The following is a 13,637-nucleotide window of genomic DNA, read 5'->3' as shown; positions in this document are numbered from 1 at the left end:
TTCCCCAGTTGGCAAAACCAAAAGACAACCAAATGGGAGAATGGGAGAGGATATTTGCAAACGACATATCAGATAAATGGCTAGTATCCAAAATCTATAAAGAACTTATTAAACTCAACACCCAAAGAACAAATAATCCAGTCAAGAAATGGGCAGAAGACATGAACAGACATTTCTATAAAGAAGACATCCAAATAGCCAATAGACATGTGAGAAAATGCTAAACATCACTTGGCATCGGGGAAATACAAATCAAAACCACAGTGAGATAGCACCTCACACCAGTCAGAATGGCTAAAATTAACAACACAGGAAATGACAGATGTTGAAAAGGGAACCCTCCTACTTTGTTGGTGGGAATGCAAGCTTGGGCAGCCACTCTGGAAAACAGTATGGAGGTTCCTCAAAAAGTTGAAAATAGAGCTATCTTATGAGCCAACAATTGGACTACTGGGTATTTACCCAAGGATACAAATGCAGTGATCCAAAAGGACACCTGTACCCCAATGTTTATAGCATCAATGTCCACAATAGCCAAACTATGGAAAGAACCCAGGTGTCCTTCAACAAATGATTGGATAAAGATGTGGTATATACATATACAATGGAATACCATGCAGCCTTCAGAAAAATGAAATCTTGCCAATTACAATGATGTGGCTAGAACTAGAGGGTATTTAAGCGAAATAAGTCAATCAGAGTAAGAAATTATCATATGATATCACTGATTTGTGGAATTTAAGAAAAAACAGAGGATCATAAGGGAAGAGAGGGAAACTAGATGAAAATAAATAAAACTAAAATAAATAAATAAATAAATAAATAAATAATATATTATTATATGTTATATGATATATTTTATTATATATCATATAACATATATAATAAAGTAATAATAAATAAATTAATTAATTAAATGAAACAAAAATAAATAAATAAAACTAGATGAAAACAGAGAAGGAAACAAACCATAAGAAACTCTTAATCATAGGAAACAAACTGAAGGTTGCTGGAGGAGAGGGGGTGGAGGGATGGGGTGGCTGAGTAATGGACATTAAGAAGGGCATATGATATAATGAGCACTGGGTATTATGTAAGACTGATGAATCACAGGCTTATACCTCTGAAACCAATAATATGTATAATGTTAATTGATTGAATTTAAATTTTAAAATGTTTTTAAAAATGGCCACCATAAAAAAGAAAGAATATTTGTTTCCCATACCGTAGCATTAAATGTTGATCTTTCATTGAAAAAGAAATTGTTTCCAATTTGATGCATGAAAATCTCATCTCATTTTTTGAAAATTTGTATATTTGTGATTCTTAGTGAGGTCATGCATCTTTCTATATATTTGTAACCTATTTATATATCTTATAGGAATTTCATATTTATTTATTTTTTAAAAGATTATTTATTTATTTATTTGGAAAACAGAGATCGCAAGTAGACAGAAAGGCAGGCAGAGAGAAAGAGGAGGAAGCAGGCTCCCCACTAAGAAGAGAGCCTAATGCGGGGCTTGATTCCAGGACTCTGGGATCATGACCTGAGCCAAAGGCAGAGGCTTTAACCTACTGAGCCACCCAGGCGGCCCAGGAACTTCATATTTTTATTATTTGTATATATATATATATCTGTTGAATTACACATTTTTAATAGTTTGTAAGTGGAGACTATTTTTCCTCTCACATGGTTACAAATATCTCATTTATTTTCCTCCTTTATTTTCCCCCTAGGAAGTCCTTTCTAACCTGATATTAAATATCATTCACATATAGTGTACTATATGGTGGTTTTGTATTTTCCCTTTAGATCTTGTTAATCCATTTGAAATATACTTAGTGTTACCATATGATGTAAAAATACAAATTTCTTCTTCCAAAGTGATAACTACATTTCCTAATATAATTTGTTCTATAACTCATAAATAGGTATTGATTCAAAATATTGTATTTATCATACATAAAATTCTTATTTCTTAGCTCTCTATTTAATCTACTTATTTATTCATTTATCTGTAGTATGCTTCTTTTATCACCATAATCATTTTTTCCCTTTAACTTCTGCTATGGCAGGTCTTCATAAATATATTTTTTCAAAATTTTCTCATCAATTCTTACATAATTTTCCATGTGAAATTAAAAATCAGTTGAACATTAAATTTTAACATAAGTTTAATTTACTGTTCTGGGAACATGATGTAATCTTGGCATTTAGTTATGTCTTGGTTTATGTAAGTCAATAATATTTCAGAATTTTAAAAAATTCTTATTTCTGGGGGCTCCTGGGTGGCTCAGTGGGTTAAGCCTCTGCCTTCAACTCAGGTTGTGATCTCAGGTTTCCTGGGATCGAGCCCCGCATCAGGCTCTCTGCTCAACAGGGACCCTGCTTCCCTCTCCCCATTTGCCTGCCTCTCTGCCTACTTGTGATCTCTCTCTGTCAAATAAATAAATAAAATCTTTAAAAAATTCTTATTTTTGGATTTTTTATAATTGAATATATAATACTTCTGTGTTTCCTTATGTGTGTTTGCGTGTGTGTGCATATAACTATATATATAGCTTATATAGGTATATAACTATACATATAGTTTTATTTTCATATATTGCTATTCTAATAATAGGCTCATCTTCAACATTAAAGGAATGAAAACTACACAATTACATCCATAGTTGGTAAAAAAAAAAATCCGGTAATGGTTGGAAGTTACTAGAAGTTATATTTTAGAATAATATGGAGTTACTGGAAAGTTTTTTATAACAACACGGAATGAAAGAAAAAATGCAAGATACAAAGTGATATGTTCACATTTGGTTAAATTGTAAATAAACAGATTACTTTTGAATATTTTGTATGTGCCATATCCTGTATACGTGTTTTCGTATGTACTACCAGTTTAAACACACAGCAATCATGTCAGATGGGCACAGCTATTACCATCTCCATTTTCAAGAAAGGAAAACTGAGGTAGAGAAGGGATAAGAAACTTGCACAAAGTTATGTGTGTACTCAGTGCTGAGCTGGTATCTGAACCCAGGCAATCTGAGTCATGAGCTCACCATCTGAACCATAGGGACCATCTAACATCTCTAGACTTCCGGATTAAACTATCTAGGCCCCTACCAGGTGAGGTAGCCTAATGTATGAGGAATAGTAAATTGATTTGACATGTATTTAGATTGATCTCAGCCAGACTGTTGTTCTTTAATCTGAGAAGCAAAGACAGAGACTGAGGGATGATGGGACCCTAGGGATTTGATTCTAGCAATTACATAAGTATTTTAAAAATCAAATAAAATATTCTAAATAAATAAATGCCAATAAATTTGAAATTCAAAGCAAATAGATATATTTCTAGAAAATGTCAAATGCCAAAATTAACACAAGAAGAAATAGAAAATCTTAATTGACCAATGTACTTAAATAAACAACATTGCTTTAAAACACTTTCCTTCTAGAAGTTTTTTGCACATGAGTTTTACCATGTATGTTTCTATTGTATACTAGTTTGTCTAGAAAACAGAAAAAAAAAAGAAAAGCTGCTAAAATTATTTTACTGGGGCTATTTTAGCATAAAAATCCCAATAAAGATGGTACAAGAAAATAAAATGATGGTTCCATTTCATTTATAAACATCAACATTAGTATTATAAATAAAATTTTATCCAACCAACTAAAAAAAGTGTTTTGTTTAAAATAATAATAAAATAATAACAATTTCAATAGATTAAAAAGAGATAAAATCCCCACATGTTCAACATTCTTAAAAAACTGGGTAGAAAGGGAATTTTCTTACTCTAATGACAACATAATACAGTATAGTAATAACATATCGAATGAAAAAATTTTAGAAGGATTTCATTTAAGGTTGGGAAAAAAAAAAGGAAACCAAGTATTTCACTATACTTCAACAGGACACAGAAAGTCTTAGGTAATGAGAAAAGACAAAAAAAGAAATAAAAGGAATTAGGAATTGTTAGGAAGAATTAAAACTCATTACTTGCTGATGATAATCTGAGAATCAAAAGTCTAAAGAATCTACTGACAAACCAATAGAACCAATAAGAGAATCCAAAGATTATCACATGATTAGAAGAATGTGATTGATATAAAATGAAATATAAATTCAAAAGAATTAAAATGATGTAATTATTATAAATCATTTTATAAGTATTTTTATAAATTTATAATAATAAAATTGGATGTGTCTATGATTTCAGAATAGAGACTTTTTAAACACTATTTAAAAATGGCATGAAATATAAAGGAAAAAATTGATAACTTTACTGCATTGAATTAAGGATGTGCCCTCAAAATTGGACCACAAATACAAAATCAAATCATCAACAGCAGACTGTGTGAAAATCTTTCAAGTTCTATAAAAACCAAGAATGTTAAGAATGTATACAAAGGAAAAGGACTCACCAAGAATAACGTCAAAGAACCTTATAGAAAGGTAATTTAAAGCTGTGGAGTAATTTGAGTGGCTGCTAAATACACGAGTGCTCATTGAACTGGGCCTTATGTTCACTGGAGGAACCACGTTAACAGCCAATATTTGAGTGCCTACAATGTCCAGCCACTATGCTAAGTGCTTTTAAAATATAAGTGCCCCAATTCTTACAGCAACTCTATGAAGTAGATATTATTATGATCTCGTTTTTCAGATTAGGAATCAGGAAGAGAACATTACACAAGTTTTTCATGGTACGAGCTAGAATCTGAATGCAACCAGGATGGCCTTGAGCCCACCCACCTAATCTCTACAATCACTGTGATTCTTGCTGGTGCTGTTACGTAATGCTGAAGCAATCAGCTCGCTAAAAATTTGGGATATAACATTAAAGGCTGCTGAAGGTGTGGGGAAATGAAAAATATCACATAGTATTGAGAGGCACACATCTAAAACAATGTAGCCATTTAGAAAACAGTCTGGCAATATTTAGTGAAAATTATAGGCACATACTTTGTGCCCCAAACTCTCCCTCTTGGGTCTATACTCCAGAGATGCTCTTCACAGACGCACCAGAACATTTGTACAATGATGGCCCCCAAACCATATTGTGGTAGACAGCAGTTGAAAGGCAACCCAGGAGTTCACAAATAGGCATCTGTATATGTAAAATGTGGCATTTGGATATGCATGAGAGGAATACTGTACAGAGTCAGAGCCAACGAACAGTATGGAAGAAATAGCTGTGTAACCACACAGCAAAACTATACGATCAAATAAAATACTAAGAAACAAAGTGTGACACCATTTATGCCATCAAAAGCATACCTATATTAGAAATAAATTTCAGGGCCGCTGGGGTGGTGCATTGGATGAGTAGACTGACTCTTTGTTTCAGCTCAGGTCATAATCTCATAGTCATGAGCCTGTGCTCCTCGTGGGGCTCTGTACTCAGTGCAAAGTCAGCTTGAGATTCTCTCTCTCCCTTTTCCCCTCCAATTTGTGCCCTCTCTCTCTCTCTTTCTCTGATTAAAGGGAGAAAGGAAGGAAGGAAGGAAGGAAGGAAGGAAGGAAGGAAGGAAGGAAAGAAATTTCAAGGATGCACATATTTCCCAATAACCACAAACTATGTGGATTGTTGCTTGGAAAAGTACAAATTAACTGTTTGTAAGTTGTTGCCAGGTGAATGTGGGAAGGGGATTGATGATGGAGGAAAGGATGGGAAAAATCACGAAATAAAATACTGGTTGACAACAAAAATTTGCCATGACCCAAGGTGTTCAGTTCTGTGTACCTGAGATTCAAAATCCCAAGGCAAATAAAATAAATAAATAAAATAGAAATAGCAACGAAATTTCAGAATCTATCTTTCTGATAAATATATATATATTTAATAACATAAAAGTTATATAGAACTCAGACTTATAATAAAAATTATTTAGGGATTTAGAGTCCTATAGAATAGCACAGAGACAATTATTGGAGATGAATATAGTGATTCTAATTCCTTTTATCTCTGCATACTCTTTTAGCTGTTTGACAAAAAGGAACACCTTTAACTCAGGAAGTGTTTCACATGAACTGTAAAACCTGGGTTACTAATTTACTATTTTATTACTACCTGGTTTAAGAACACATAGAAAAATACCTGTTTCTGTGACCTGAAATCTTGCAGCTTTACAAACGATCATTACAAAAACATCCAATGATTGTTAAGGAAAGTATGTCTTATGTTGCCTTTCTTTTGGCCTAGTTCCAAAACTTATAATGACCCCAAAATGTATTTACTTATTGAATCAAGGAAACAAGAAAGAGAAAGAAGCTTGGTACTTAAAGTAAGAAAAGGCACACACAAAAAATGAAAATATTTCTTCTCTTTCAGCAATATTCTAATGGTCTTAATTACTATCCTCTTACATAAATGACCTTTACTATGTGACTGCAATATTTATTTAAACAATGGCAAAAATGCAATGTATATATTCCTTAAAGACAAAAGGTAAAAAAGGTAAAAACATCCCATTATCATTTGGAGATATAGTAAAATATTTATGACTAAAATGTTACAATGTTACTTTAAAATCCTCCAGGAAAGAAGCTGGGGAGAGAGAGAGAAAAACGAAATTGGTAAAGTGATAATAGTTGTTGATATTGTGTGATGGGCATATAGGGGTCCCCTATTCTCTTAGGCCACCTTTTGTGTCAGGTTACAATTCTCCATTATAAAACATTTTTCTTAAAAACATAATGAACTTGGGCTTTGTGGGGTTTTAAAAATGATTTTGCGATAAAGGCCTTCTGAAATATTTATGAGATGAATAAAGCTTCTAGAGCTGCAGGGCAGGATACATTTGGGAGAGTTTATGATGCCATCCAGGAGGCCAGCCACATTTAGGATGAGGTATGGCCTGACACGTCTCTCGTTATCAGAACAACTGGCAGGTGTGGGCTGCTTTTTCTTATGGGTGGTGATCACGGGTGAGTTTTCTTCCTCTGTAAATGAGTGGGGCCAATTCCGGTCCACAGACCTTGCTTTCCCTCTCACCGAGCAATTTCCAAATTAAACCGGAGCTGATGAATATTTATTATAATCAAGTAACCTTGTAAAGGAAGAGAAAGGGTTTTGTTGTTGCTGTTGTTGTTGTTGTTTTGTTCGGTTTAGTTTGGGTTTGTTTGTTTGCAGTTTCCCAAACACACTGCGGAAAACAATTGCTCAGAAAAAAGATCGGTGAGGGAAATTGTTAAAGTTATTGACAAGTTTAAACCCAGTCATTTGTTTTAAGGAGGAATTTCTATATTAAAATACTAGTTGGAAATTAGTAACATGTATTTTTACGGCTTGTGACAATTAAAACATTTCAAGCTAGGAGTACTAAAAACTGAGGGAGGACGAGGAGGACCGCTCTGGAGGTCTGTGCCAAGCAGGCTTCGCAATAGAACCACGGAACCAGCTGGCTTCCTCCACTTGTCATGTCAAGTAAACCAAACTCATTCTTTAGAAAAGGGTCACATCTTTCAAAAGGTCATCAAGAGGTTAACTTTCTTGTGTCATTTGGATGGCCAGGACAGGTTTTCCATTTTTACAGCTTTCAACTTTCCCTCTTGGGATTATGCGACTCTAAAAAGTGAATCTTTTCTACAGAATGTGCGTGCTCAGCCCATCTGCTAAGAGAAGTTGAAGAGTTTTATGATGAAATTGGAATTCAAAAGTGTTAAGTTCTACTTCACTTAAAGGAAAATAATTTGACTTTTGAGTATTTTTACTTTGTATTTCAACCAATGAAAAAATGGGATGTTCCTCAACAGTCATTAAAAAATATGGCAATTATCTTGGCCTGACCTTTTATCTCCCATCCTAGAAAATGTGGAAAAGACATTCTTCAAACTACAGAGAAAAATAAAAAGCCACTTTTTAAAAAAGATTTTTTTAATTTATTTATTTGACACACAGAGATCACAAGTAGGCAGAGAGGCAGGCAGAGAGAGGGAGGAAGCAGGCTCCCTGCCTAGCAGAGAGCCAGATGCGGGGCTCCACCCCAGGACCCTGAGACCATGACCTGAGCTGAAGGCAGAGGCTTTAGCCCACTGAGCCACCCAGGTGCCCCTAAAAAGCCACTTTTGTGCCTGTGTCAATTTTATAGACAGACAAATATGTCCAATACTTTACTTAGTAGATTAGGAGATATGGTTTAGCAAAGTGGGTTTTCCAGTGATAAAATTAGAGATGAAAAGATACTTGAAGGCTGTTTCCTGCCTCCTGCATGGTTTTAACTCTTAGAGGCACTGAGTATAATAATTAAGAATCTGGACTTTGCATTACCAAAGAAACAAAGCTACTTATTTTATTTTATTTCCAGATACTCCATTTATGAGCAATGTGGCCTTTGACAGATTAGTAACCTCCTCAGCATCTCCATCTGTAAAATGGTGATGATGAATGTACTGGGCACATACATATGAAAACCCATGCACACTGTTGTACAGGTAAAATCAGATTGTATATAAAAATAACAAGTAACAAGTAACTAGCATGTTTATAGAATGTGCCCTGTAAACATTCATTATTATTGGCTCTGGGCTAGCATTTACATTTACTGTAAAATACACAGCAATAGGTATGTATGACTGGCAAAAATAATTGCTTTGAAAAGAAGTTTAAAAAACACATTTGTGGTGCAGAATGAGGCAAAATGCAGCATGTATGGGCACAGTTGAATGATTCTGAATTGCCCTGAAATTCCCTGAAAGAGACTGTTTTCTTGGTGGAAAATACTTTGGCTTTCAAACTGCATCTGGTTTGAATTAGCTTTGGAAATCACTGCTCTTTTTTTCTAAAATAAGTGCTTGACAATCTCCACATAATCCTGACAAAAATATCATTTAGGGTGGCTTCCTTTTCTTTTGGGATAGTCTCTTGATTGCTCAGAACTTTCACAAGCAGCTGGTTATGCACCTGGACCCTCATCGATTGTTAATGTGATTGTCTGACTGTAAGAATGTGAAAGGGCTCGTCTCTGGCTCACCGTTGTTATACAACTGTACTCAATCTAGAACATGTCTCCTCATCGCTTACAGTTCTTAATTATTAATATTCTCAAGTCGATATTATTGTGGCTCCAATAAAAAGCTTCTCACCCAATAGGTGCCAATATTTTCCCCCAAAACTATTCCTTATCTAATAGGACCTTAGTATATTACATTCATTAACCTTCCATTTTATTCCCTAGAGATATTGATGGAGACATCAAAGATAGGACCCAGCTGCTTATTGTTGGAGAAGAAAAGGAGCCCAGGCCTTTAAAAAAAATCGTAAGAGCTTTCCAAATATTCCTCGCTGGCTCAGCAGAGAATCTAACCTCTGTGAGACTCCGAGAGCTTGACAACACTAACCAGGCTGTGTGGTCCGCTGTCCTGTTTCACGCAGGACCTGTTCAGAGCATTTCAGTGAAAGTTTTAAAAGATCACACATTCTGGAGACAAACTGTTGAAATCAGTTCCAGTTCTATCACCTACTCTGTCTTAGGTATAATTGTTTGTGGTCTTTGAAAAGGGAGAAAATGAATTCTTAGCTGGTGGGATAGTTTTGAGGATCAGTTGAGTCATTCCATGTAGAGTGCTTAGAATAGGGCTTAGCACGAGGTGATGGCCAGTATGCATTAGCTATATCATCATCAATATCAACATAATCATCATCATTATCATAAGCCCCCACATAAATATACATATATACACATACATATAAATATGCGTACATGAACTAAAATGGTATGCTTTTTGGTTTTACTTTGCAATTTTTACTTACCATGCACTACTTTTTTCAGGAAGTACATAAAGATTTATCTCACTTAAAAATTGCTGTCTTCTGGCACATTATACTGATGCTCTAATCTTACATTGGGTACTTTTAGCTTTTCTTTCTGGGTTTTTTGCTTTACATATAATACTTAAACCCACAGGATTTTATATGTAACTTTGCATGTGAATACCACTCTCTCTGAAGGATGGATTTGTAGACGTGAAGCTAATGGATAAATTATATTTCTATTTTAAAAATTTGATAGATACTTCTAAAGTATTCTCCTAGTATATCATGCCCATTTCATTATTCTAAAAACCGTATAAGTTGGTTCATTTAAAATACTTTGGCAGGGACGCCTGGGTAGCTCAGTGGGTTAAGCGCGAGCCTCCGGCTCAGGTCATAAGCCCAGGGTCCTGGGATGAGTCCTACATCAGGCTCTTTGCTCAGCGGGGTATCTGTTTCTTCTTCTGCTTGCCACTCCTGCTGCTTGTGTGTGCTCTCTCTCTCTCACACACAAATAAATAAAATCTTTTTAAAAAATAAAAAATAAAATACTTTGGCATAGGGTGGCTCATATATATGTGTATGTGTGTGTATATATGTACATACACACACACACACACACACACACACAGTATTGTAGTCACCTTCCTCGGAGTGAAATACATGTGAAGTCAGAGCTAGAAATTGAGAGTTGGATAAGACTTTAAATATTATTTGGTCCACAGTCCCATCTTGCTATTCAGATGACTAAGTTCCCCAAAAAGAAAACCAAATTGCTGACCCCAGTCTAGGGGAATTTGATTTGAATGTTAAAGCCTGATGGTTGGTCTGAAATTGCATCAGCTGGCTAGACCATCTCTTTCCATGACATTTCCTGCCACATGGGCCTATATTAAGCAATTTGACTGGTACTATTTTCATGTTGAGCTTCCTCTTCTAGATATTTTTACCCTTCCCTGAAATCATAGGTTTTACAGTATTATTTCAGATAGATAGAAATTATTTTTGCACCCCTTATCTTTAAAAATATGTATATTTTTTCAAAGCTCTGAAATAGTTTCTTCAGCTTTTGGTCTGGCTCAAACCTTCTTCTGAAAATAATAAAGTTTAATATTCCATCTATAAATGTCTACAAGACACAAAGAAAAACACACAATTTGATTCCTAAAATGTGTATGTATATTCCTAAATGTGTATATATATACATACATATATACACATATATACACACACTTGACCATAATCTTCAAGAGATAATCTGTAGGGGCGCCTGGGTGGCTCCGTGGGTTACAGCCTCTGCCTTCAGCTCAGGTCATGATCCCAGGGTCCTGGGATCGAGTCCTGTGTTGGGCTCCTTGCTCAGCAGGGAGCCTGCTTCTCCCTCTGCCTGCCTCTCCCCTTGCTTGTGCCTGCACTCTCTCTCTCTCTCTCTCTGACAAATAAATAAATAAAACCTTTTAAAAAATAGCTCTTAAAAACACATTTAGTGTACTAAATAAGGTAATACTGTAGAAAAATTCTATTTGCTATCATTTAATGTCCTAGGAGCCAAAGACTACAATTCCTGATTAGAAGTGTTATGTATAGTGACTCAAAACTCGGAAATAAGGTGAAAGAAGTACAGCACAACCTTTCAACATCATCTTGAGGCACTGTTTAACAAGTCCATCCAATGATTATTTAATCATCTCAAACTACACTGTCTAACATGGTTACCACCCACCATTTGTAGACATTGACCACTTGCAATATGGCTAGTCAGCATTGAGATGTGCTAGAAGTATAAAATGGACACCAAATTTTGAAGACTTAGTAAGAAAAAAGAATGTAAAATATCCTATTAATAATTTCTTATATTATGTGTTAAATTGATCATAGTTTTCATATAATAGTTTACATAAAGCTATTATTAAAAACATTTTTTACTTTTTCTTTTTATTCAATGTACTTACTGGAAATTTTTGAATTACTTGTGTGGCTGGTTATTTTATTTCTATTGGATGGTGCTGATCTAGAGAATATAGCCTTGTGTGATTCACTATTTATAATTAACTAAGTCCTGGACTCTGCAAAGGTACACAGAAACTGGTAGATTTAGTTGCAGTAGGAGTGCAAATGATTTCTCGCTGGTAGAAAACATAACCCCACAGGTTATGACTTTATTGCCCTGAAAGACAGCAAGCTGTTTTGTAAATAATCTGGGAATCTTATTACAATATTTTTAAAACATGTGTATAAGTACCCAGAATCTTAAAATGATCTTTTAGCCAGCTTCATCAACTTCTTGACTCCTTTATTAATGAATTAGTAAACCTCTAATGATTTAATAGATATGGTTGAGAAGAGATCGTTCCAATTAACAGTAGATGTGAAAGAAAGTCTTTTTCAACTTTCCAAAAATGACACTTCGATAGGAAAAATTTCTTATTATGCTTACAATCTTTGAATTAGTTTAGCTTTACAGGAGATAGCTTTACAATCTGTCTTTTGTAAATTAATTGCACTGTTTTTCTTAAAACTCAGCTATGACACAATTTAACATTGTTCTGGAAGTCACGTTACAGTTCACAATTCAGAAACAATGTGCAAACAGAAATATAACCAGCAGTTTATGGTGTGACCTTTATCCATTGTCTTCAAGGATGTGAACACCGTATCATAGAGATTTATGTTAATTAGACCACTTCTCTCACGCATCTTTGAGCAGTTAATCATTAACCTTCCCAGCAAGCCTTCATGCTAAGCCTGTGTTTGCCTGGCAATGATGAAAAGACTTAGCAATCATGGAAGTGCATGCATTTTCCCTAAAAGCTTCCTTTCTTACCTCAAGGGATAGTATTTCCATTTCAAGTACAATGAATAAGAATCTTAAAATTTCAACATTCCTGACAGATGCAAAGCAATGTAAGTGCATACTGCTCTGCAAAGATATTAATTTAGAAATTGGTTCATTTCCACCTATTGTAACCTAGAAAAGAAAGGTACATGGAATATATACATACTCCAGTTCTCTGCAACTGCTGGTGGATAACTTCAGCTTTATTGGCTCCTTCCAGTGGGAATCATCAACTAGGTCATCTACGCCTTATGCAGCTCTCAGATTATTCCATTGAAGCTAGTCATTCAACAAAGCTTTCATGGGCATCTACTATACATCAGCTACTGTACTTGGCACTGGGGCACAGCAGTGAACACTGACAAAATCCTGGCCTTTCTTATTAGTACAGAGACCCTAATGGCTGAAGAAGAGGAAAGGAAGGCAGTAGTGGATGATTTCAGTCAAGTAACCAGGACAAGATAGCAAAAGACCATGTAGGATATTTAAAGAACTTTGGCTTAAGATGTGAAAGATACTGGAAAGTTTTTAAGCAGAAAAATTACATGTTAGGGATTGCATTTTACAAGAGTCAAACAACTCTAATGCTCTGTTGAGAATAGATTAAGGTAAGGGTAAGCCTCTGGGAGGCCCCCAGATAGGAGGCTATGGCGATAATTCAGGTAAGGGATAATGGGGATTTTGCCATGTATTTACTAGAGATGGTGCAGTATAGTTGAGGTATGGTATAATCCTCCGGGTGGACTGCGCGGACCCCACCAGTTTACCTCTTAATGGTTTCACGCCCTCTTGAACTCTCTCTTCAAAGTTCTTTTCAACTTTCCCTTATGGTACTTTGTTGACTATCAGTCTCTTGCCAGTATTTAGCCTTAGATGGAGTTTACCACCCGCTTTGGGCTGCATTCCCAAGCAACCTGACTCCGGGAATACCTGGGCCCTGCACGCTGGGGGCCGCTACCGGCCTCACACTGTCCACGGGCTGGGCCTCGATCAGAAGGACTTGGGCCCCCCCACGAGCGGCGCCGGGGAGTGGGTCTTCCTTACA

The sequence above is a fragment of the Martes martes genome (genome assembly GCF_963455335.1).
Source record: "Martes martes genome assembly, chromosome: 11".
Lineage (NCBI taxonomy): Eukaryota > Metazoa > Chordata > Mammalia > Carnivora > Mustelidae > Martes > Martes martes.
Note: the sequence above shows the minus strand (reverse complement) of the source record.